Raw genomic sequence first — 21,982 nt, forward strand, 5'->3', positions numbered from 1 at the left:
AAGCCAGATGTTAAGTCTTTTTTTTTTCCAATTGAGGTTGAATTCTTTCCCATTTTTTTATTATTATTTCTTTTAATTATGTATGGATACATACCTTTTTTAAAATTTTTTTTTATGTGAGGCTGAGGTTCGAACCCACTGCCTCACACGTGCTAGGGAAGCACTCTGCCACTGAGCTATAACCCCAGCCCCTCTCCACATGTTTTTGAAACCATATCTAGTTTGTAGTTTGTGTGACAGACTTATTTTAACAAACAGAACCATTTATCTCCTTTATAGTTGTCTTCTGGAAGATTTTTTTAAAAAGTATTTGCTACTCTATGGTAGAGATGTTGCTACATACTGTCACTTAAGAACAAAAAAAATGTGCGCTATATGTGTAATATGAATTCTGACGCATTCTGCTGTCGTTAGAATTTAAGAATTTTTTAAAAAGAACAAGAAAATGTATCACAGACACCGCTACCTTGTTATACTCCCGTGTTGACTTTGAGTGCTCACTAAGTGAATAAAATACAAAGCAGAGTTTCTTGCAGATACAAAGAAAAGAGTGGGAACTATTCATTCAGAAAATACAAGTTTTCAATATCAAGAAACAGCGGGCTGCGGCTGGAGCCCAGAGGTGGAGCGCTTGCCTAGCGTGTGCAAGGCCCTGGGTTTGATCCCCAGCATTGCAAAAGGAAATAAATGCGTCAACAAGTGACAAGCTAGGACTGCTTTTGCAAAACCTCATGGCATCCAAAGCCAGTAGCCCTCCAGTGAACATTAGCCAGAGCCTGGTCTAGTGGCCACGGCTGAGCTCCCAGCACGGCCCTGCAGGGTCCGGAGGCTGCCTGGAATCACAGCACCCCAGAGAAACCGCCGTTGGCACAAGTTGAAATGAAGAAACTGAGGCCCACGTTGGTGAGATATGGGCACTCACCAACTCGATCCTAGACATGCCCTGACTCGCCCGTCCGTGAATTTCAGGACTATTCTTTTGTCTCTTGGAGTTTCACGTGGTAAGAAAAGGGCCCAGCTCATTGACATGTGTCAACACCATTATTAAAAAAAACACTTCTACAGTTTTGCAATTGGGTTCCAAACTACCAGGGTGAGTTGCATCCTCTCGTTAGTCGGCAGTGAAGTCAGAAACCGGGTAGCTGGGTGTCGGGCCCCTTGGGGGATGCAGTTAATTAAACGTGCAATATGCTGCAGGATTTGCCATGCCGGGACCGATTTCTAAGTCCCAACGACGTCTCCGTGTGTAAGCACGAACCATGTCGTGAACGCCACTTCTTATTCAGCATTGCATGACTTCAAATCACCTTCCACTGAATGAATGAGGAGAGATTCCTGGATATACTCAGAGCCGGACGTGGGCCATTTGGAATCCTTTTGCACGGGCCTTATGTATTAACTGTAGCCCCGACTCTAGTTCGCCTTCCTTGTTCTCAGAGGGTCTCATGGGCCCACGGCTGGGGGCACCACTGCCTCCTGGCAGTGTGGATACAGTCAGCTGATTCGGGGGTACCCGTGTGAAACACCCCAGACCTCCTTACGCTTCCTGTGCGCTTCCCTTTCAGACCCGGAGAGCTCAACTGTGCGTTCTTGGAAACAGCTTTTATGTGTTTTCACTAAGAGGAACCAGGTGCAGGTGCCACCAACTTGGGCAGCCCATAAATTTCATGAAGAATGCATTCCTTTCCCTCTTCCCCACCAACAGCTGCTGAGGTTTGCCAGGCATGAGAGACCTTGCTATGGAGGCATGACCCCTGAGCCCCCACTGCAAGACAACCCAAGCCCCCCGCCCCCGAACGGTGCACCTGTTTAAACCATCTGCAGACCTCACCCCGAATAAATTCCCCTGTGCTTCCTCTACACCCATGGAGGCCGCGGGCTGAAGTCGAATCACCATGCTGTCGGGCCCACGCCAATCCATCCATGCAGACAGAAACAGTGTCTATTTATTTATGTGCAAGAATGCTTTATAGATCTATCGATTAGCTCATTCCAGAAATGAAAAGGATAAAAGCATCTGTTCAGATATGCCTTCAGTTTAATTGCTGTTCGAGGCAATTTCCACTTACCAAATATGTCTGTTTGGAGGAGGATGTATTCGATACGACTTAAGGACGTACATGATTTGTTTCAAAAAAACTTTTTTTCAGAACCAAAATATTGAAACGTTAGATATGCGATCGAAAATACGATGGTGATGGTATTGTCATTGTGTAACTGTGGCCGAAAAGAAAGCCACACATCCTGAGTATTCACGTATTAAACCGTAGATTTAAATTTCCGTTTGAAGAAATCAGCAAACTAGGCTGACTCCACCCTCCACATTCAATGTCGGGGCTATTTTGCGCCATCACCTTGATTCCGAAGGAAAGAGCAAAACTTTTCCTAAATCTTCAGCAGGTCCCTTGAGATTCACCATATTTTCACTGATAAGAGAAGGGCTTTTTCTACAAATAACCTTAGCCACAATTTGGTCACTTCAAAATCCACTTGCCTACACTGAAAAAAAGATGCTTAAATTATGAATTATGCAGGTAAGGGGTCGTCTCCAAAGTTCTTACTAGTGGTTTCAGAGTCCTGGAGACAGCACAGGAGCACTGGAGGGGTCTATTTAAGATGTGGGGACAATGGGCTGGGATGGGTCACTCTTCACTGTTACCCTAGTGAGGAGGCTGAACTTCAAAGGGATAACAGAGCCAGACACACACAGGGAATGCAAGTGCGGAGGGGAGATACGTGGAGACTGAGAGACGTCTACCCTGAAAAGACCAGTCTTGGTTGTGGCTGGTAACCAGTGAGGTCATGGGACTATCTCAACATTCATTCATTCATCCATCCATTCATTCATCTCTTGACCCATTCATCCACACATCCATTCATCAACTCATCCTTCCACTCATTCATGGGACTGTCTCAACATTCATTCATTCATTCATCCATCCATCCATCCATTCATCTATTGACCCATTCATGCACACATCCATTCATCAACTCATCCTTCCATTCATTCATGGGACTGTCTCAACATTCATTCATTCATTCATCCATCCATCCATTCATTTATTCATTTATTGGTAGTGGTTTGGTGGGAACACTGTTCTAAATAATCATTCACCACCCACTTACCCATCATCCATTCATTCATCTATGCATTCATTCATTTATCCACCCATTCATACACATCCATTCATTAGCACATCCTTCCATTCATTCATTCATTCATTCATTCATTCATAATGCTATGGTATGTGTCTAAGCATTCATTCATCCATTCATTAATTCATCCAGCCTTCCATTCATCATCCTTACATTCACTTACCTATGCATGCATTCATTCATTTATTCACCCATTCATTCACTCGTCCATTCATTTATTCATTCATGCTGCTGTGGTGTGGATGCTCTTTGTCCCCACAAAGGCTCAAGTGTTGGGAGGGAGCTTAGTCCCCAGAGTGACATAATTGGGAGGTGGTGTGAATCTTTAAGAAGAGGGGGCCGAATGAGTTTTGGGGGCTGCTGCCTTTGAAAGGGATTCAAGTGTTTCTCTTGGGCTCATGCCAATCCCTTTGTATCTGCAGCCTCCAGAACAATGAGTTGTATAAGCCTCTTTTTTGTTTTAAAGTTAGCCGACTTTGGGTATTTTGTTATAGTATCAAAACCTGACTCATACACACACTATATACCCAAAGAATGACAGGATGCTTTCCATCCACAAGTAACCAGAATATGAGCTACAACTCAGTTGCTTACATAAAACGCATTATAGTCATCTTTCTATCATAGAAGATCCCAACTCTTCCTGTGTTTGTATCTTTCCTCCTCACGTCTTAGACAATGATACCCATGTGCCCCTTTCATCTAGCCCTGAATGCATCCTCGAACAGTTTTGTTTTGGAGAAAGGGGAAGACGTTAGTTAAAAATAATGAGAGTTACGTGGTTTTTACTGCACTTCACTTTTGTTTTTTATTCCTCCCACACTCTTACTGGTCCACAGGACCCACACCAGCAAACCCATTCCCACTCCATCCACGGGCATCGGTGGAGGGTCCCACTCACCGAATCCCACACATCTCACTTTGACGACTCACCTTGTGTTCTGGTTGGGATCTGGAATGTCCCACGAAGGCTCAATGTGTTCCAGGTGTGGTCCCCAATACCGTAACATTCCAACCAGCCATCCACGGACTGAATGCTCTGAAACCATGAACCAAAACAGATCCTTCCCTCCCCAGATTGATCTTCTCAAGGGTTCGACACAGTGATGACAAGCTGAGATGCTTTGCGAGCGGGTTTTGTACCCCACCTGTGCGAACACCCTAACATCGTGGTCCATCTTGCTGGGTAAGTTGATGCCCTGTGAAGTCTGTGCTCGTAGTTAGCTAAGGATCGTAAAAAGGTGAAAACGGACGCACACCCATCCCCTAGAAATATGTATTTGATGAATCCTTGCTCACAAATCATTGGATGGCATTTATTCATTGATTCCATGCATTTTTCTGGTCTTGCTCTCTCTCTCTCTGCGTTTAAAAATTAGCTCCCGAAGTGTAAGCATGTGTGTTCTGGAAGAATTCGCTCCCGGACTTTTGAAACTGAGATGATATTCAGTACCGAAGGGGGGCCTTAGTGGGGTGGCCATCTGGCCTGTTGACTTCAAAATGAGTGGATTCCTTTTGCAGTGGTTTCGATTCTGAGGCCGTTAATTCGCCATTGACTTGGGAAGCACAGAAGGCCTGCCATCGGATTTAGTCTTGGAAATAATGATAGCAGCACTTACGGCTTGTTTAGCGACCGGCCAGGCCACTTTGGGGAGCTTCTGACCCCGGCCATCCCGGCCAGCTGAGATGGGGAGGACCATAGATGAAGCCCTATTTTAATTAACCTGAAGCCATTCGAACACCAGCCCCGATTTTCAGAAATTGCTGTCTTCCTAAACTGACCCTCAGGCTGTGCCGCTCCCCAGATCCCCAGGTCATCCTTATTCCTCCATGCCAATTCCTTATTTTAACCTGAAACGTCATTCTTTCTAGATCTGCCTGCTTCCATGCGCCCACAGCACCTCCCACACTCACCAACTGGTTAGCTGAAAACCATTGCTCCTTCAAGGAAGCAGGACGATTTAAGTTGTTCGTGGTGGTTTAAAAAGGCAGAGTCCGGGGATCGGCCTCTCGCACTCACAGCTACGCAAACGAGCTAGTAGAACAGAGTCTCGCCAGGGATGTATTTTGCGATTTCTGCAGGTTTTGTGCAGCTCTGCACAGATCCTATTAAACGTGCCCTTCCTAGGTCCAAATGAAGAACTGTATAAAGAACAGACTGGATTCACGGACACAGCAAGACTTGGAGGATTTCAAACCGACTCTTCCAGCGCTCCCAATATGGAAATGAGGGCCTCCATGCAAAGTCTTCCACTTGAAAAATGGGATGAGTTTCTCCATCAATCAACTCTCTTCCAACACGACCGAGAAATGGGGCTGATCCCCCAATTCCAAGCCCGTGTCCAAGATGGGAAGATCCGCGGGCTCCTGTCTTCATGTCCCTCTTGGCCTTAGCCTTCATTGGATTTGGACATCGATCATGGAAACCTCGAGTCGTGGTTCAACCCCATACTTGTGGCGGAGCAGCGGCCGAGTTCTGTATAATGTGTATAAAAACCACCATCTCCCAAACGCACCCTCAAGAAATGTGTTCGTCGGCCTCCGTTTCTTATTGCAAATATGTGAGGCACGGATCTAAATTGAGGGGGGAAAAAGTTTCTTTTTTTGACCAGCAACGAACGGAAACGAACTGCTCATTTCCTGCTATATCGTGACTCTGTGTATTTTTTCAAAGATTAGATTCCACCCGACTTAAATATGGAACGTTATTCCGAAGATCGTGTGTCGGTGGTTTGGAAAACTGGTAATACACTTAGGTTAATAGGATACGTGGCGTTTCTGAGATGAATCCTTTTCTGAAAATTCCGTCTCCGTCACTTACATCACCTCAAGAGTTTCATGCACTTGTGTATTTTAATTAAGTAATCCGTGGCTGCCCTCTGATTCCTATCAGGATTTACATATGTGGTGCTTTTGCTATCTGCACAGCAAGTCTCGGTTTCATTGTATTTAAAAGACTTAAACCTTTTGAAATATGGGGAAATTGTTGCACTTTAATAGTCAAAATCACCCCTACGTCTCTGCCCATCTAAGAGGCAAAAAAAATAACTTTTTAAAACTCTAACGTTTTCATTCTAAAAACTAAGAAAATGATAGTTATGATAATATTAGGATTCTTTGAAACTCTGTGCATAATTGTTGCAGTTCTCCGATTGATTCTTCATAGACAACAGAGTGTGAGGAGATGACAGATTTCACCAGCGATTCGTATCAGGGTCCTCTGTGGCAAGGTGTGTCCTCCTGTGACAGGCTTCCCCACAGGCTCAGGCCAGAACGGAAGGCAGCTCAGGAGGTGGACAGGTGCACCTGGGGGAACTTGGGTGGCGACTGTGCAGGGTCGTGGGCCCTTGACGTGAGTGACAGCATTGTGCAGCAGCCGACCGTGCAAAGTGTCATGAGCGCTGCTCCCTTACTTTTGATCCGCCCATAATGTGCGGAGCAACACTTGCCAGCGGAGGGTTTATAATGGATGAATCCAGGAGCAGCATTAGGGGAAGAAGTAGGGCATCCCTCAGAGGAGATTCAGCATCCATGGGAGGGACCTTTTAAGTGACAAAGTCACTTCCTCCGTCAGGATGCATTGACTGGTCACTTTGGGAATAAATGTGCACTTGGCTGGAGGCAGAGAGCCCAGTGTCTAGTTCTGGCATGAAAGACGCAAACTTAGACGCTGCCCTAGATGCTGTGAGTATGTTTTCTCTGCTCGATGATGAGAAGCAGAATTGAAAATGTTTCTTTCTGGTGGTTTTGATGAAATTGTGTTTTATAGGTAGGCTAACACGCCTTGGGGACAGAGATGGTCCACTAAGAGCTCTTAAGGGTTCTATTTTTCTAAGTAACTTAAGCAAAGAATCAGTGGGTGCCTTTCGGGAGTCTCCTGCTACAGAAGGATCAGGTGGAGGAGGCATTTCTGGCTTAAACTCAAGATTGGTGCCTGGTGCCGGCGCAAGCTGAAGGAAGACTTGTGACCGTCGGGATCCACAGAAAGGACATCCAGTGCATCTTTGCTGACCTCCTCCCTGCCCAGGGTCAGGAACCACATGGCCCTTGGGAGTCCTCGGGAGGAAAGCTATTTGTAGGTGGCAAGCAAAAGAGTCACCATGCACAAGCTAAATAAGCTGCGAAATAGCAATCGAGGGCAACACTGTCACAGTCGGCAGGAACACAGACCCATTGCTGCAAGTCTGCGGGGAAGACATGAGCTTGCTTCCTTCTGCTAGAGTTTGGATGTGGCTTGTGCCCCAAGCGTTCCCGCGTAGGAAGCTTGGTCTCCCGAGAGGCAATGTGAGAGGTGCTCAGACCTTTAGGAGGAGGAGCCTGGTGAGATGTCATTATGTCCCTCAGACATTCCAGTCTTTCTAGGATACTAATGTCCTCTGGCTTTGTGTCCTACCAAGTGATATATCCTTCTGGCCCACACTCCCACCACTGTGAGGCCATCGGCCATGAGGTCCTTACGGGTCAAGACAACCTTGAGCAGCTAGAACTGTGAAACTAAATAAACCTTTTTTTCTTTATAAGTCACTCCGCCTCAGGCATCTCATTATGGTCATGGAAGACACAATACTAGTGTTCCCAACTGGAATAGTGTAGAAAGTCTTTCTGGAAGATTCTTAGCTGTGCCTGGCTCTGCAAATTTGGATTTCTGGGTTGGTGCCATGTCATCTCCAGCATTTGCTAGATTCAGCTGTTCGTGTGAACTACTCTTCGCTGATCTCATGAAGGCATTTGTTTTTCCTGGAATGGATTTTTAGAAAGGAGCACCTACCTCTGTTATGTCTTGTGCCAAGTGTGCAAAGCTGTGTGTGCATCTGGGAGCCCTCACATGCTTGCTCCCGGAAGCACTTCAGCATTGCCTTCCCTAAGCCCTTGGTAGCCTGGCTTCAGTGCATCAAGTAGACTGTGAGTGAGGATATAAACGGAAGCTGTCAATGAATGGCTCATTCATTCCCCTAGGCCAGTCCCATTTGAGTGTGTCTGAAAGATGCAGCATTGCACTGGGCAGAAATCTGATGATAGAAAATCAGACAATCCAGGGGCAGAAAATTGCTATGTGAAAAATGCAAGGCAAAATAATAATAATAATTTGAGGTATGCTTGGGTTAGAGGGGAGCAAAGATTTTTAAAATATTCTGGGTGTAAGTGCAATTTAGTTTCCGGGTGTTCAAAAAAAAAATCACGGAGAACTCGACTCCAGGGAAATTCAAAGAATGCCGCAGTGATGGAGCAGATTTTCAGCCATTCAGGTAGAATCTGAATTGAAGAAAAGGTCCACGTGTCGTAGGTATAGTGATAAAAAGAAGGAGGAGGAGAAAAAAATCGGGAGCATTTCAAAATCACTAAGAGAGTAAATTTTAAATGTTCTTACCACAAAAGTGTTAAGTGTTTGACATGATGGATGAAGTCTGGCAAGTAACACCCTAAACAGTGATTTCCTAAACCTCTGATACCTCTAATGTGTTTTCCTACAAAACCGGTCATCCCAGGCTAATCCTGATAATAAAGCGCCTTTAACGCCGTGCGTGTCTCTGGACTGCACTGGCACCTCCTTTGAGAACCCGAAACTGTTCCGGGAGAAAGTTGTGCTCTTTTCTAACTCAAGTCGATGGTTCTGGGGGAGAGGGATAGTGAGATGGGTAACAACAGGAGGAAGTGAGGGACACATTGGTCGCGGCTGGCAAATGACCAGCCTTGACAATGTTGAAGCCCAAGATGGAATGAGCCATCAATATGGCGGCCAACAGGGAGGCCTCCAAGAAGAGGTAGCTGTGGCAGGAGTTTTGGGAAAATAACTGGTACGTTTTGTCACTGGGTCTGGGTGATGAGTTTGATAGGGAATAATGGAGAGTAGAATCAAAGAGGGATGGCATTTTGGGGCCTGAATGGCGGGGGGGAAATTGCCTGTCATTTCCAACGAAACTGAGGTTAACCAAGGACCCCTCCCATCCTCTCTCAGAGTGGAGAGAATCACTCGTTCTTTGCAGGCTCTGAAACCAATCTGAGCTGCCTTCTGGGCCACCCACAGAGCTGCCAAGGCCTGGGAAAACGCATTGTCGCTATGTGCATATGAGGTGGTGTCAGAAGAGACGCCGTAAAACCAGAGACTCTTCTGTTTGCCTAAAGTTATTCAAAAAAAAAAAAAAAAAAACGTTTATGGAAAGGAAACTGAATCTGTCAAAGAGATTAGAAAACGGAAAGGCTTCACGTTCAAAAGGAATTAACTTGGAAACTGGGATCCATCTCGGTGCGGAGCCTCATTTGCGAGTTCAGAGCAAGGCCAAGGGCGTGAAGTCGTCCTTGGAAAACGGTAGGAAACAGTTGAGTTAGACGTGGAGGGAAGCAAATGGGAACTGAGGTATATGCCGGTAGGTTTAGGGAGTAGCTGGGAAAAGGGGAGAGGCGAGAATCCGACTAGAAGGAGCAGCTGGGGGGCGGTGGAGTAGCTCGAGATGTGATGTAAAAGGAGCAGCCAAGGAAATAGAAGGAGCGGAGTGGAGGGAAATCTTGCCCCGAGGAGCAGAAGGAGAAGCTAGAAAGAGAGGAGAAGCGTGCTTCATGGAGTGTGTGTGTGAGGAGCAGCTGGACAGAGTGGAGAAGCACGAACCGTGCAGTCTAAGAAACCGCGGGAGGAATATCAGCCTCCCTGACTCTCCATTCCTCCCACGTGCAGAAGGGCCAAGGATGCCCATGTCATGCCGCTGGAGTCAGCGATAGAATGATCTACGCAATATGCATCTAAATGTTTCTTTTCCTTTCACGAAACCCTCCCGATGCACCCTTGAATCTCTTCCCCTCCGATTGGGATGTGCACAGAAAGAATGTGGATCTACGGGCTGTGACCCCCGTTCTCGCAAAAGAAGCAAGGGACTCAGGCGTGGAGCAGTGTGATGTTCTTACCATTCCACGGTGGTTTCTGTAAGAAGGCGTCTGACTGTCACAGAAGAGCATTTCCAAACTAGGAAAGAGAGCAGAATTATTTAAATCGTGTGTTGAGCTCAAGGAAAGGAAAGTATGTCCCACTTTAAGGGATGTTTTTTAAACCTCTTGGTAAGCTGAGAATCTGCAGTGTGAGGGCCACGTCGGAAATACCCGATGACCAAGGCAGTTAAATGTACTAAAAGGTATCCTCCGTTCACACTTCATCATGCTAGATGTGAAGGTCTGGAAGCCATGACGGCTCAGATTCCAGCACCAAGCGCGGAAACATTCTGGTTTTGCAGTGAAATTAGATCCTCCCGTATACAGCGTTCTCTCGAGATGATCATACCATATGGAACCCAGAATGCAGGTAAAACGTGCACGCCCGCTTGTGTGTGTGTGCAATCGTTCCTTCTTAGTTTCATGAGTCTTATTGTATTGACAAAAAAAAAAATCAGAAAAGCTGGAAAAGCAAGGATTGTAAGAACTAAAACAAAGACAATCTTGAAAAATATTATGATCCCTACACATAGTTGTGTTCGTCAGCTGTGCGTTGCTGTCACAAAATACCTGAGGTCATTGAGTTATAGAGAAAGGGTTGATTTGGAGTTATGAGGATGCAGGCTGGTAAAGGGGAATGTGTAATGGAATAGAGTAAAAGGAACAAAGTAAATGGAACAAAGTAAAGGAAAAAGGAACCGGGAAGTGTCTGTGGTCCCGTCACCCCCCCTCCAAGGGCTCACTCCCAACCACCTAACCTTCTCCCACTAAGCCACACTCCTAGCTCCAGCACCTCCTGATGGTACCACAAGATGGTAACCAGGTCTTCAACACATGACTTTAAGGGACAGTCAAGCTCCAAACCACAGCAATAGTAGTGTGCTGGGAGACAGAAGACAATAATAAGGGCTTTACCATTAAGGACTTTGCTTCATGAGCTTTGGAGACATTTTTTCAAATCACAGCAGAATTACTGACCCTAAACTTGGCTGCATATCCTCATTTGCTCTTCCTTTTCCAAACATAACTGCCAAAGCTCACTTGGTCTTTGTTATCCTCCTGAGAACATCTCTCCTCTTATTAGACACACACATCTGTAAATAATATTTAGAACCGTCAGTATGAATAAGTTATGTAGACAATACCGTATTGTCTTCTCTTCTTGGTCTTGCTTTTTTTTTTCCCCACACAAAATTGCGTGCCTGAGTTAGTCATGATGATGGATGAGCGTCTGATTCATTGAATTCAGTACAGGAAACATTCCACTGTCTGTGTATTCTACACGATATTTATGCCTTGTCCGTCAGGGGACCTCTGAGTCGTTTCCAGTTTGGGGGCTGTTAGACACAAGGTTGTAATTTGTTGACACAATACTCGGGGCTCACATCCAGAGGCTTTTGGGATTGCCAAAACTGGGAAAGGAAGGGATTTGTATGAATTAAAATAGACAAAGACATGGCTGAAAATATTACAGCCCCTGTATATAGTTGTGTTAGCCAGCTGTTCATCACTGTAACAACACCCTTGAGGTGATTTACTTATAAAGACAAAGGGTGCCAAAATATTCAAGAGTTTCCCAAGAGAATGTAATGAGCAACCCAGGTTTCTTATTTCGACCCGTGCCAGCCCAACTTAATCAGACTGTTTTTGGGGGTGATGTTCAGGTGTTGCTGTGTTACAGGAACACCTGAGTGGATTCTCACAGGCACCTGAGATCAAGGTCAATCCCTTCTCTGGAGAAACTCTTGCGTTTGATGGGCAAGGAATGATACCCATGGATACCATTCTGTAATTTGTTGACTCCGTTGCTTTGGGGCCTTATTTCAGGCCATATATCACGGCAGCCGAGTGTGGTGGAGGGAGCCCATTCACTTCTTTTTACTGGCACAACAGAAAGAGAGATGCCAGCATCTCACAGTTTCCTTTAAGGACACGCCCCCAATAACCTAACTTCCTCCCACTAGGCCCCGCCTCTTAAAGGTTCCATCACCTCCCAATAGCACTGAGCTGGCGACAGAACCCTCCATACATGGGCCTTTGGGGGAAATTCCAGGTATAAACTATAGTGTGCATTTCTATGTGTGTGTGTGTGTGTGTGTGTGTGTAAAGGGGTGTACGTACATATGTCTATTCACTTGTATATTTATATTCAACCTTCCATATCTATGAATTCAACCAACCACCTATAAAAAATTTTCCAATTGGGGTATGATTTCTCATTTTTTTCTGATTGTACAGATGGCAGAATCACATAGATGATACCCCAATTGATTCGAATGTATGAATTGCCAAGATCATTGTCATGTGTAGTGAATAAAATAAATAAATAAATAAAAAATTTTCCAAAAATTTGCATTTGCAGTGAACACTGACGGACTCCTTTCGAGTCACCATTTCCTAGACAACCCAGGGTAGCGACTATCTGTGTAGCATTTGCACAGGATTGGTAGGATGAGGAGTCTAGAGATGATTGGAAGTGCACAAAAGACTGTCCATAGGTTCATGCAGAGACCCTGGCATTTTATACAATGCTTCTGTGAGGTTTTAAGACGATTTGCATGGTGCTACACTTGGAGGACCTCTGTGAAGGCGTACAACTGTCTGAACACACTGGAATGATAACACGGAACATTGCATCCCCTTGGAATCCTGTGTCCTGCACCTGCCTAACCGGTCCCTCTCCTCCTCTCCCCACAAGACACAACTGCTGGGACCAGGTCTGACACCATAGCTGGGTTTGGCCTTTCCTGCGTATCATGCAAACGTGGTTTTGCAATAGACTCTCTCCTGTGCTCGGGGATTTCTCCTCAAGCATAAATGAACCTGAGACTCATCCGTTGCTATGGTGTGTATCAGTATTTCCTTCCTTCCTATTGCCGCCGAGCAACAATCGCTGCATAAATAGACCTCCATTTGTTTACTCCTCCTTACTGCAAATGAGTGCACTTTAGAGGGTTTCCAGAGGTTGGCGGTTAGGAGCTTGACATGTGTGAACAGGTCTTTCTGTGGACACATATTTTCATTTCTCCTGGGTCCGTACTCGGGCAAGAGCTGGGTGTCGCCTGAGCAGATGGTAAACTTGGGAGGAAACGGCATGGATATTTTGCACGCAGCCATTGCCAACAGCATGCGGGAGCTCTGACTGTTCTCCGGCTCTGCCAACAGCTGATCATCTCAGTCTTTTTAATTTTGGTCCTTGCAATGGGTGTCGAGCGGCTTCTCCTGGGACTTAGATCCACACTTGTCTAATGAGCACGCTCTGACTCATGCCTGTCTCCTTTGGGTGTGGCCATGCGATTTGAAGGTCATAGACCTGGGTCAGAGGCATGGAGTGTGTCACGTCCCCCCTACTTTTACCCACCCCCACCCCCATTTTTTATTTCCTTAATGATATTTTTCCATGAGAATCTTTCTGAAAAGCCTGATTTATTAACATTTTCCTTCTCTAATTAACACATGGTGCAGGGTCCTGTCTGCAAACTCTTTTTGGACAACCTTGGGGTCACACAATAACGAGTCTGTTTAATTCTACGTGTTTTAGGGCTTTGAATTTCCCATTCTTGCCTCGGGTGCATTCAGATTTCCTGTTTTTCTATGCTGACGTCCAGTGGTTCCTTCCCCATTTGTTTTGAATTGTTTAAATCGGCGTGGAAGCGGCCAGGTGCAGACGCTGCCTTCTTCCCCGCGTTCTCTGGGTGGTGGACCAGCTCGTGAGCCACAGGATGCATGTGGAGGTCAGCGAGCGGGCAGCTCCGTTCTCAGGGCTCGGGCCTCAGGCGGCTCTTTGCCCGGTGTCTCTAGCCTGGGGGACGGCTGGACCTTGCCCTGGGGGGTTTAGCTGGTGAGGGTAAATAAGCTTCTCTCGATCACACAGGCATTCGGGGATGATGTTTTCCTTTCTGCCATCCACGTGCGTCTCTGGTTTCCTGTGAAATCTGTCTACTCTCCGTAAACTGCAGAGAATCAAGGGTCAGACCTTGCAAAGGCAGGCCGTATGCTTTTTTTATTTTCTCTCCCTGCAGGTCCGTGGGGCTGTTCTCCTCTCCTTCCTCTGACCCCACACAGCCCCGATTTATTTATGATGATTATAGCTTTCGCAACTCAAAGACAAGCAACGCGAGCCCTGGTCCGTGTTTACCGGGGGCTGTTTCCGGGGTTGTAGGTCCTCTGCAAATCCACATGCATTGGGGGAAGACCCAATGCGAATCCACATGCATTTGGGGAAGACCCAATGCGAATCCACATGCATTGGGGGAAGACCCAATGCGAATCCACATGCATTGGGGGAAGACCCAATGCGAATCCACATGCATTTGGGGAAGACCCAATGCGAATCCACATGCATTTGGGGAAGACCCAATGCGAATCCACATGCATTGGGGGAAGACCCAATGCGAATCCACATGCATTGGGGGAAGACCCAATGCGAATCCACATGCATTTGGGGAAGACCCAATGCGAATCCACATGCATTTGGGGAAGACCCAATGCGAATCCACATGCATTGGGGGAAGACCCAATGCGAATCCACATGCATTGGGGGAAGACCCAATGCGAATCCACATGCATTTGGTGGCTGAGCAAGGACTGCTGATGTATCCCTAGAATGGACCTCCCTCTGCAGATACTCCACGGAGAACAGAGGTTTGACCACGGCGAGTCTTCTAACCTGTGAGCGCCGGCGGCGTGTCTTTCCATCATTTCTTTCAGCAATGTTCTAGAGTTTCAGAGTAGAGGTTTTTGCTCGACCTTTGTTGAATTTACCCAGAATGATCTGTGCTGCAATGTTATTACAGAGGACATTTTGGTATTAACACTCCATTTGCTTACTACTAGCATTTTGAGAAAGAATTAAATGTCCTTATCTGGCCTTGTATTGTACTCCAGCAAAATTCAGTAATTAGGACTAAGACCGACGTATATGCCTGAGCATTTTCTATGTAGAAAATCATGCTGTCTGCAAATATAGTCCTATTTCTATCTTTTTAACATTCTTACCTTACTTTATATAAAACAATATATTCTGTTACTACCCTAACTGTGACCTTTAGTGAAATTGTGGATAAAAAGGAGAGAAGATTCTCTTTCTTCCCCTTAATTTACCTAAAAATATTTATATTTTTCCTCATCAGACTCCAAGGATGTTATCTCGTCTTGAGTTTTGTCAAACGTCCACTCGAACTCTACTAAAATTCCTCTTTTTTTTTGTATTTTTTTTATCACTTACCCAATGACTTACATTTTTGAGAATTCAGGTTAATCAACCACTTCTGCATGCCCCAGAGTTCCCAGCCGAAGGTACCCGGAGAATGGACTCTCAGTAGTCCCTACCCTGGTGAGATTGTGTGATGGTTTAGAGATGACAAGTCCCTTAAATCTCACGTGGGACACAATGCAAGAAAGTTTGGAGGTGAAATGATTGGGTCACGGGAGCCTTAACCTAATCAGTGCATTAATCTGCTGATATGGATTAACTCACTGGAAACTGTAGGCAGGTAGGGTATAGCTACGGGAGGTGGTCCCTGGGAATGTGACTTTAGGGTCTCTGTCCTGTCCCTGGTGAGCAGAGCTCTCTCTGCTCCCTGGTGCCCTGTCCTGAGCTGCTCTCCTCCTCCAGGCCCTGCTGCCATATTGTGACATGATTGGGTTGTGAGAAGTGTAGACTAATAGTGGATTAATCCACTTGGATGGACTCACTGGGTGGTGACTGCAGCAGGTGGGGTGTGGCTGGAGGAGGGGGTCCCTGGGCTGTGCCTTTGGGGTCTCTGTCCTGTCCCTGGTGGGCAGAGCTCTCTCTGCTCCCTGGTGCCCTGTCCTGAGCTGCTCTCCTCCTCCAGGCCCTGCCGCCATCTTGTTCTGCTCCCCTTGGGCCAGAGCCATGGAGTTGGCCACCAGGGACTGAACCTCTGAAACTAAGATCCTCAGATAATTTTACCTCCTCTAAATTGCTCTTGATAGGATTTTGAATCACAGCAATAAAGCAGATTGGACATATAAGTGGCCCACTTAGCACGAAGCCAGGAGATGGTCATCCTAATTCCTAGCCGTGAGTCTGACCACTGGGTGCCCCAAGCTGACACCCTTAAATATAAGCCAAACTCACCCTGCAACACACAGTGGCCATCTCTCAGTGTCCTTCCCCGAGTCTCTGGTTTCACGTAGTCCGTCTAGCCCCATTCAGTCCACGTAGGCACAAAAACACGGGGTCCTGGTTATTCTAGGGGAGCAAGGAACTGATCAACCTCGAGTCCAGGAGTCCAGACACGGGGTGATGTCACACCTGCGTTTAAATATCCACTTTTCATGGTTTTATGTTTTTGCATTGTGTTTGAAGCCAAAGAGCTCGAACACACGGATGTCGCCTGAATTTTTGTCGTTGTTATTTTATTTTTGGTTTTAATCCAAGGACGTTAATGAACCCTCACCCACGTCACCCAGGAGCGTCAGCCTTCAGACACTGTATCTTTGCTCTTGAGCTCAGCGTCCTCAGCAACCTCGGGTTGTGCCCACTCTCTGGAGGAAAAGCTGTCTTGTTTACGGTTCTCGTTCATTCCTAAGCCTTGTCCGGTCCGCGTCCCCCAAGGACAAACCACGCAGCTGCGTCCACAGGAGCGGAAGTGCAGGAGGATTTTCCAGTCCAGTGAGGCGCAGGGAGGAGGAGAGAGCGGTGGGACCCCCTCCCGCTGGAAGGGTCTCTGGTGCCATGGATGGATGGCCTCTGCTCCGTCTCGTTCTTGCAGCAACCAACTCAGAAGCTCTGAGAGGTGCATGAATCCCTTCCATGAGCAGAGCCCCCAGTGACCTCCAACTGGGCTCCATTTCTTCGAAGGCCCAGCACCTCTCAACGTGGCCACCCTGGGGACCAAGTTTCTTATACAAGAGCCCTTGGCGGTACACTCAGACCCCATCACCCAACGCCACAAATGACCTCCAAACTATTAGTTTGTCGGCAATATGGAAGCCAAGTCTAAAAGTGCTAAGTCACTAAGAGATGCCCATCCGATTTGTCCGGGGGTCTCTTCTCGTTGTCCCTTGCTACCAAACCGCTGTGGTCCTTGACGCGGCTCGACGTGCTGTGTTAATCTCCTATTGCATCCGGTTTTTTTTTTTTTTTTTTTTTTGGAACACTGGCACTGGCTCATTGGCACACGGGGTGGGGAGACGCGACTAGAGGGCTGTCTCCTCGCAGCCCGCACAGAGGACAGGGAGGCTGGTCTGCAGCCTGCAAATGAGTCCTCTGTCTCTGTGTCACTAAAGACCTTATAATGCGCTTAGGTGAGACCCCAGGACAGACACAGACACAGGCAGGTGAAACCCACCATGGGAAAAAGTCTTTTAAGGCTCAAGTTCCTTCTCACAATAAAACTTTTTTTTTTTTTTAACTTTAATAGAAAACGATCCCCAAATAATATCTGGATTTGAGCATCGGCTTGTCTTTGAACTTAATTAAGACAAAGTCCATGAAAATAGCCCAACGTAGTGTCAACACATAAGAGGAAAATCTAGCTTCCTCTGCTGTGACCCCTGAATCCTTTCTGTCTTCTTCCATTACGTTTTTCCCATTATCCAATTTGCCTTCTTAAAAAAAAAAAAAGAAATCAGCATGGCTTGCCTTCTCTGGACTTGCAAAGTTCACCAAGAAGACTTCTCAGAAGGGTTCTGCTAACAGCTGCCAAAATAGGATTCCATCCGGGATCCCAGGCACGGGGGATGGCGGTTGTAACCGTGGACTGACCGACACTCTGGAAAAGGCTTAATAACAATCAGGATGAGAAAAGAGACATGTGGGCTGGGACCGTGGCTCAGTGGTAGGGCGCTCGCCTAGCCTGTGCGAGGCACTGGGCTTGATTCTCAGCACCACGTCTAAATGAATTAATGAAGGGGAGCAGAACAAGATGGCGGCAGGGCCTGGAGGAGGAGAGCAGCTCAGGACAGGGCACCAGGGAGCAGAGAGAGCTCTGCTCACCAGGGACAGGACAGAGACCCCAAAGGCACAGCCCAGGGACCCCTCCTCCAGCCACACGCCACCTGCTGCAGCCACCACCCAGTGAGTCCATCCAAGTGGATTAATCCACTATTAGTCTACACCCAGTGAGTCCATCCAAGTGGATTAATCCACTATTAGTCTACACCTCTTACAACCCAATCATTTTACAATATGGCAGCAGGGCCTGGAGGAGGAGAGCAGCTCAGGACAGGGCACCAGGGAGCAGAGAGAGCTCTGCCCACCAGGGACAGGACAGAGACCCCAAAGGCACAGCCCAGGGACCCCCTCCTCCAGCCCCACCCCACCTGCTGCAGCCACCACCCAGTGAGTCCATCCAAGTGGATTAATCCACTATGAGTCTACACCCAGTGAGTCCATCCAAGTGGATTAATCCACTGACTAGGTTACACCTTCATAATCCAATAATTTTTCCTGTGAATATCCTTGCATTGTCTCACCCGTGAACTTTTAGGGGACACCTCATACCCAAGCCATAACGAACTGCAACTCTGCCCCCGTTTCCAAATTTCATCTACTTGTTTACTAATTGTAATTAATCCTCACATCATGAAGTGTCCCCCACCCCCCCACACACACACACAATAAATTTATTGTCTTCTTGCTCTTACCATACACTGCCGCCTGACCCAACCATGCATATGTATGGAGTTCCCCCCTAGATACACAATAAGGTCCTTCAGGGCATGAACCAGAGTGGATGGATGTCTTAGCATTTGCCACTATGCTGTATTTAGTGTAGCTGGTCAATGAACTATTTTTCATTGCCAAAATTTGCAATTTGCTTCTAGCAATTATTTTCGCTATTTTTTTTTTCACTGCTGCGATCAAAAGACCTGCTAACAATTTTAGAGGAGGAAGTTTATTTGTTGCTCCCAGTTTCGAGGGTCTCAATTCAATAGAGGGCCAACCCCAAAGCTCTGTGCCTGAGATAAGGTAGAAAACTCACGGCAGAAGAGTGTGGTGCAGGAAAACACCCAGAAATTGCACCGGAAGCAGAGAGTGAGTGACATTCAGTAAGAACATAATATATACCCCCAAGGGACACCCCCATCTCCTCCGGCCACAGCCTACCTGGCTATTCACCGCCAAGTTAATCCGCATCAGGAGATGAATGCACTGAGTGGATTAAGGCTCTCATAACCCACTTTCTTCCACCACGATACTCTGTCTCACCTCAGGACCTAATCTAAAAAGGATTCGGCCAACCATGGACCAAAACCATGAAAAATAAAAAACTTTTTCTTCCTTCAAGTTGTCTTTCTCTGGTGTTTTATCATAGCAACGTAAAGCTGACACACACACACACACACACACACACACACACAGCCTAAACTCACACTTTTAAGATGATGTTAAATAGTTATGATTTGTATCGCTTATTTTTGTAATCCCAACAACAATTCTAACTTCTGGAAATCATGTTGTGCAGGGACAATGAGAAACAGGCGTTGAAGTCTTCATTTCTGCCTCCATTAAAGCAGGATGTAAACAACAGAGACGTTTAGAAGGGAGTGGCCCATGGTCAGTAGCCCCTGTTGTGTTTGGTCCCATGGGGAGGTAGCATATTGGGGCAGGGAGCATGTGTGAGCAAATTTGGAAGCGAAAGAGAGAAGAAGAGGAAAGTGTTAGGGTCCCAATATCCCCTTCAAGGGAATGCCCACCCAATAACCTACGCTCCTCCCACTAGGCCCCGCCTCTTAAAGGCTCCGCCCACTCCCAGTGGCACTGTGCTCCATTGGAGGGTAATGTGTTTTCTAAGCCTCATTTTCTAAGATTATTCACAGATGATGGATTAGAATAATCGTCACCTATAGGTAGATTACCATAAGAATTATAGCTTTATCTTATCTAATGAGAATCCCAGAGTAAGTGGTTGTTTGATAAAATAAAACTACACGCTACCTTACACTGTGGAATCATTTATTTGAAAGTGATTTTAATGAGCCTAAAATGAAAATCACGCCTATGGTTCTTCCAGGAAGGACGTCCAAGGGAATCGTGTCTTGGCTCAGTGACAAAGACACAACACCTAGGCATGCATAAACAGAGGAGACACAGAAAAGAACCCGTTGAATTCTCAGAATAGTGGTCTTTATTTTACCAGTTTCTCAAAGCGAAGTCATAATTCCCAGCAGAGATGCAATTTATGACGCATGAATTTACTTTTCTACAGTACCCACACGTCTCTCCATGAGTTTTATTCGTTTGTTGTCTCTAGAATGGCTCAACTCTGCAACTGCATATTATCATATAAATGATCTCTTTTTATTCAGTGGCATGAAAATAAACATTACTAAGTGACACCATTCGGCATCATTTCTCTTTGCCTTGTGAAGTGCAAATTGTAGTAGCATTTTAGCTTGGAAATCTGTCGAGGCCAGCACTTCTCCAAGTTTAAAACTCCCAGGCTGGGGTGGGGTCTTGATGATTTTTATACCTCCAAGCTAGATCAGTCATAATAATTTGTGCTAATAGCAGAAGCATTAATCTTATAATGTATTCACCGCCCCCCCCCCCGCCAAAAAAAAACATGTAACTGGGTTGAGTTTTTAACCAAAGTAACAAGTGGCTGAAAATAGAGACATTTTTGCTGAAAGGGTAAATCACATGCATTTCGCCTTGAAGGTTTGCAGGATATCTAACATGAGGCTAGAGGGGACAGAAGCCATCCTGCCGTGTCGCTGGCTTTTCAGGGCAGAAAAATGGTGTCCTGTGGCTCGTAACCGTCCTGGAAGAACCTCGTGAGCTATTGCACACAGATGTCTGAGGCAGCAGCACGCAGACCTCGTGAAATCTTCACACAAGCACTTTGACGTGCCTGAGATTTATGGCTCGGGAATCCAGGGACAGGGATGCATGTCTTGTGACTCCCGTTACTTAGGTAAGACAATAGGAAGGATCCACCGCTGCCGTGTGTGTGTGAGAGTGGGTGCTGAGTCCTTGCAAAGCATGGAGAATCGCTTAGTGGTCTCCATTCCTCCAAGGATGCTTGCAACCAGTACCGGAGAGGAAGCGGGCAAAGCTAGTAAAAGCTGCAGGCTTGGACTCCAATAGCTCCACGTGGAGTTTCTCCATCTTTCATGCATCAGGCCATTTATACTGTTCACGTAGGGGACCCCCATTGTAAGTGTATCCAGTGAGCTCTGCCTCTTTATGGATCATTGATTACCTTAAAAAAAAATCAAATGTTCTCTGCTCTTGTATTTTTATTACCAGAGCCTCCATGACAAAGGAATGACTGAAATCTTCTGTTTTCCATCTCTCCGTCTTATCATTTATTCATATTCTAGCTGGAAAAAAAAATTCTCAGTGATTTAGAAATAGGCAGGGTGCAAGTAACATCGTGGATAGGATCTGAAATCATCAGTGCACCATACGATACAAAGTAGTCTAGCCCTGTTGATCCTACGGGGAGAGATACATACAGCTTGCTGGAGACATAAAGGAAATGTATTACTTACATTAATGGTGATCCTCTCCTTTGTTTTAAATGTGTTAGATTTCCGGGGTAATGGATTTCGGTAGGGTGTAGGGATGGTGAACGAGGTAAGGTCCCCATGGGTAATTTAGGTTCGATACCTAATAAATGGCATTGCACGAGGTGTTGCTTTCGAAATTTGACTCGAGTTTAGAGAATGTAGCAGACGTTAGAGCCAGAGATGGACCACCAGGAGCTCGCCTGTTGGGATAGCCAATATCTCCTGCAAATCAGCCGCCCGATCAAGGTTTTCAACACGTCCAATTGTCACCTGCCTCCCTCGTGGCATTGTTCACCGGCTGCTACTCTGGAGAGAGTCGCCCTCCACACCATAATATCATTTCCCATCTCGGAGAGGCCCTTCGGAAGCTGACGAAGAGTCAGGCCCATGTCTTTGGTGGAATCCTCTGGCAAATGCATCT

This window comes from Ictidomys tridecemlineatus, chromosome Y (genome assembly GCF_052094955.1).
Source record: "Ictidomys tridecemlineatus isolate mIctTri1 chromosome Y, mIctTri1.hap1, whole genome shotgun sequence".
NCBI classification, from domain to species: Eukaryota; Metazoa; Chordata; class Mammalia; order Rodentia; family Sciuridae; genus Ictidomys; species Ictidomys tridecemlineatus.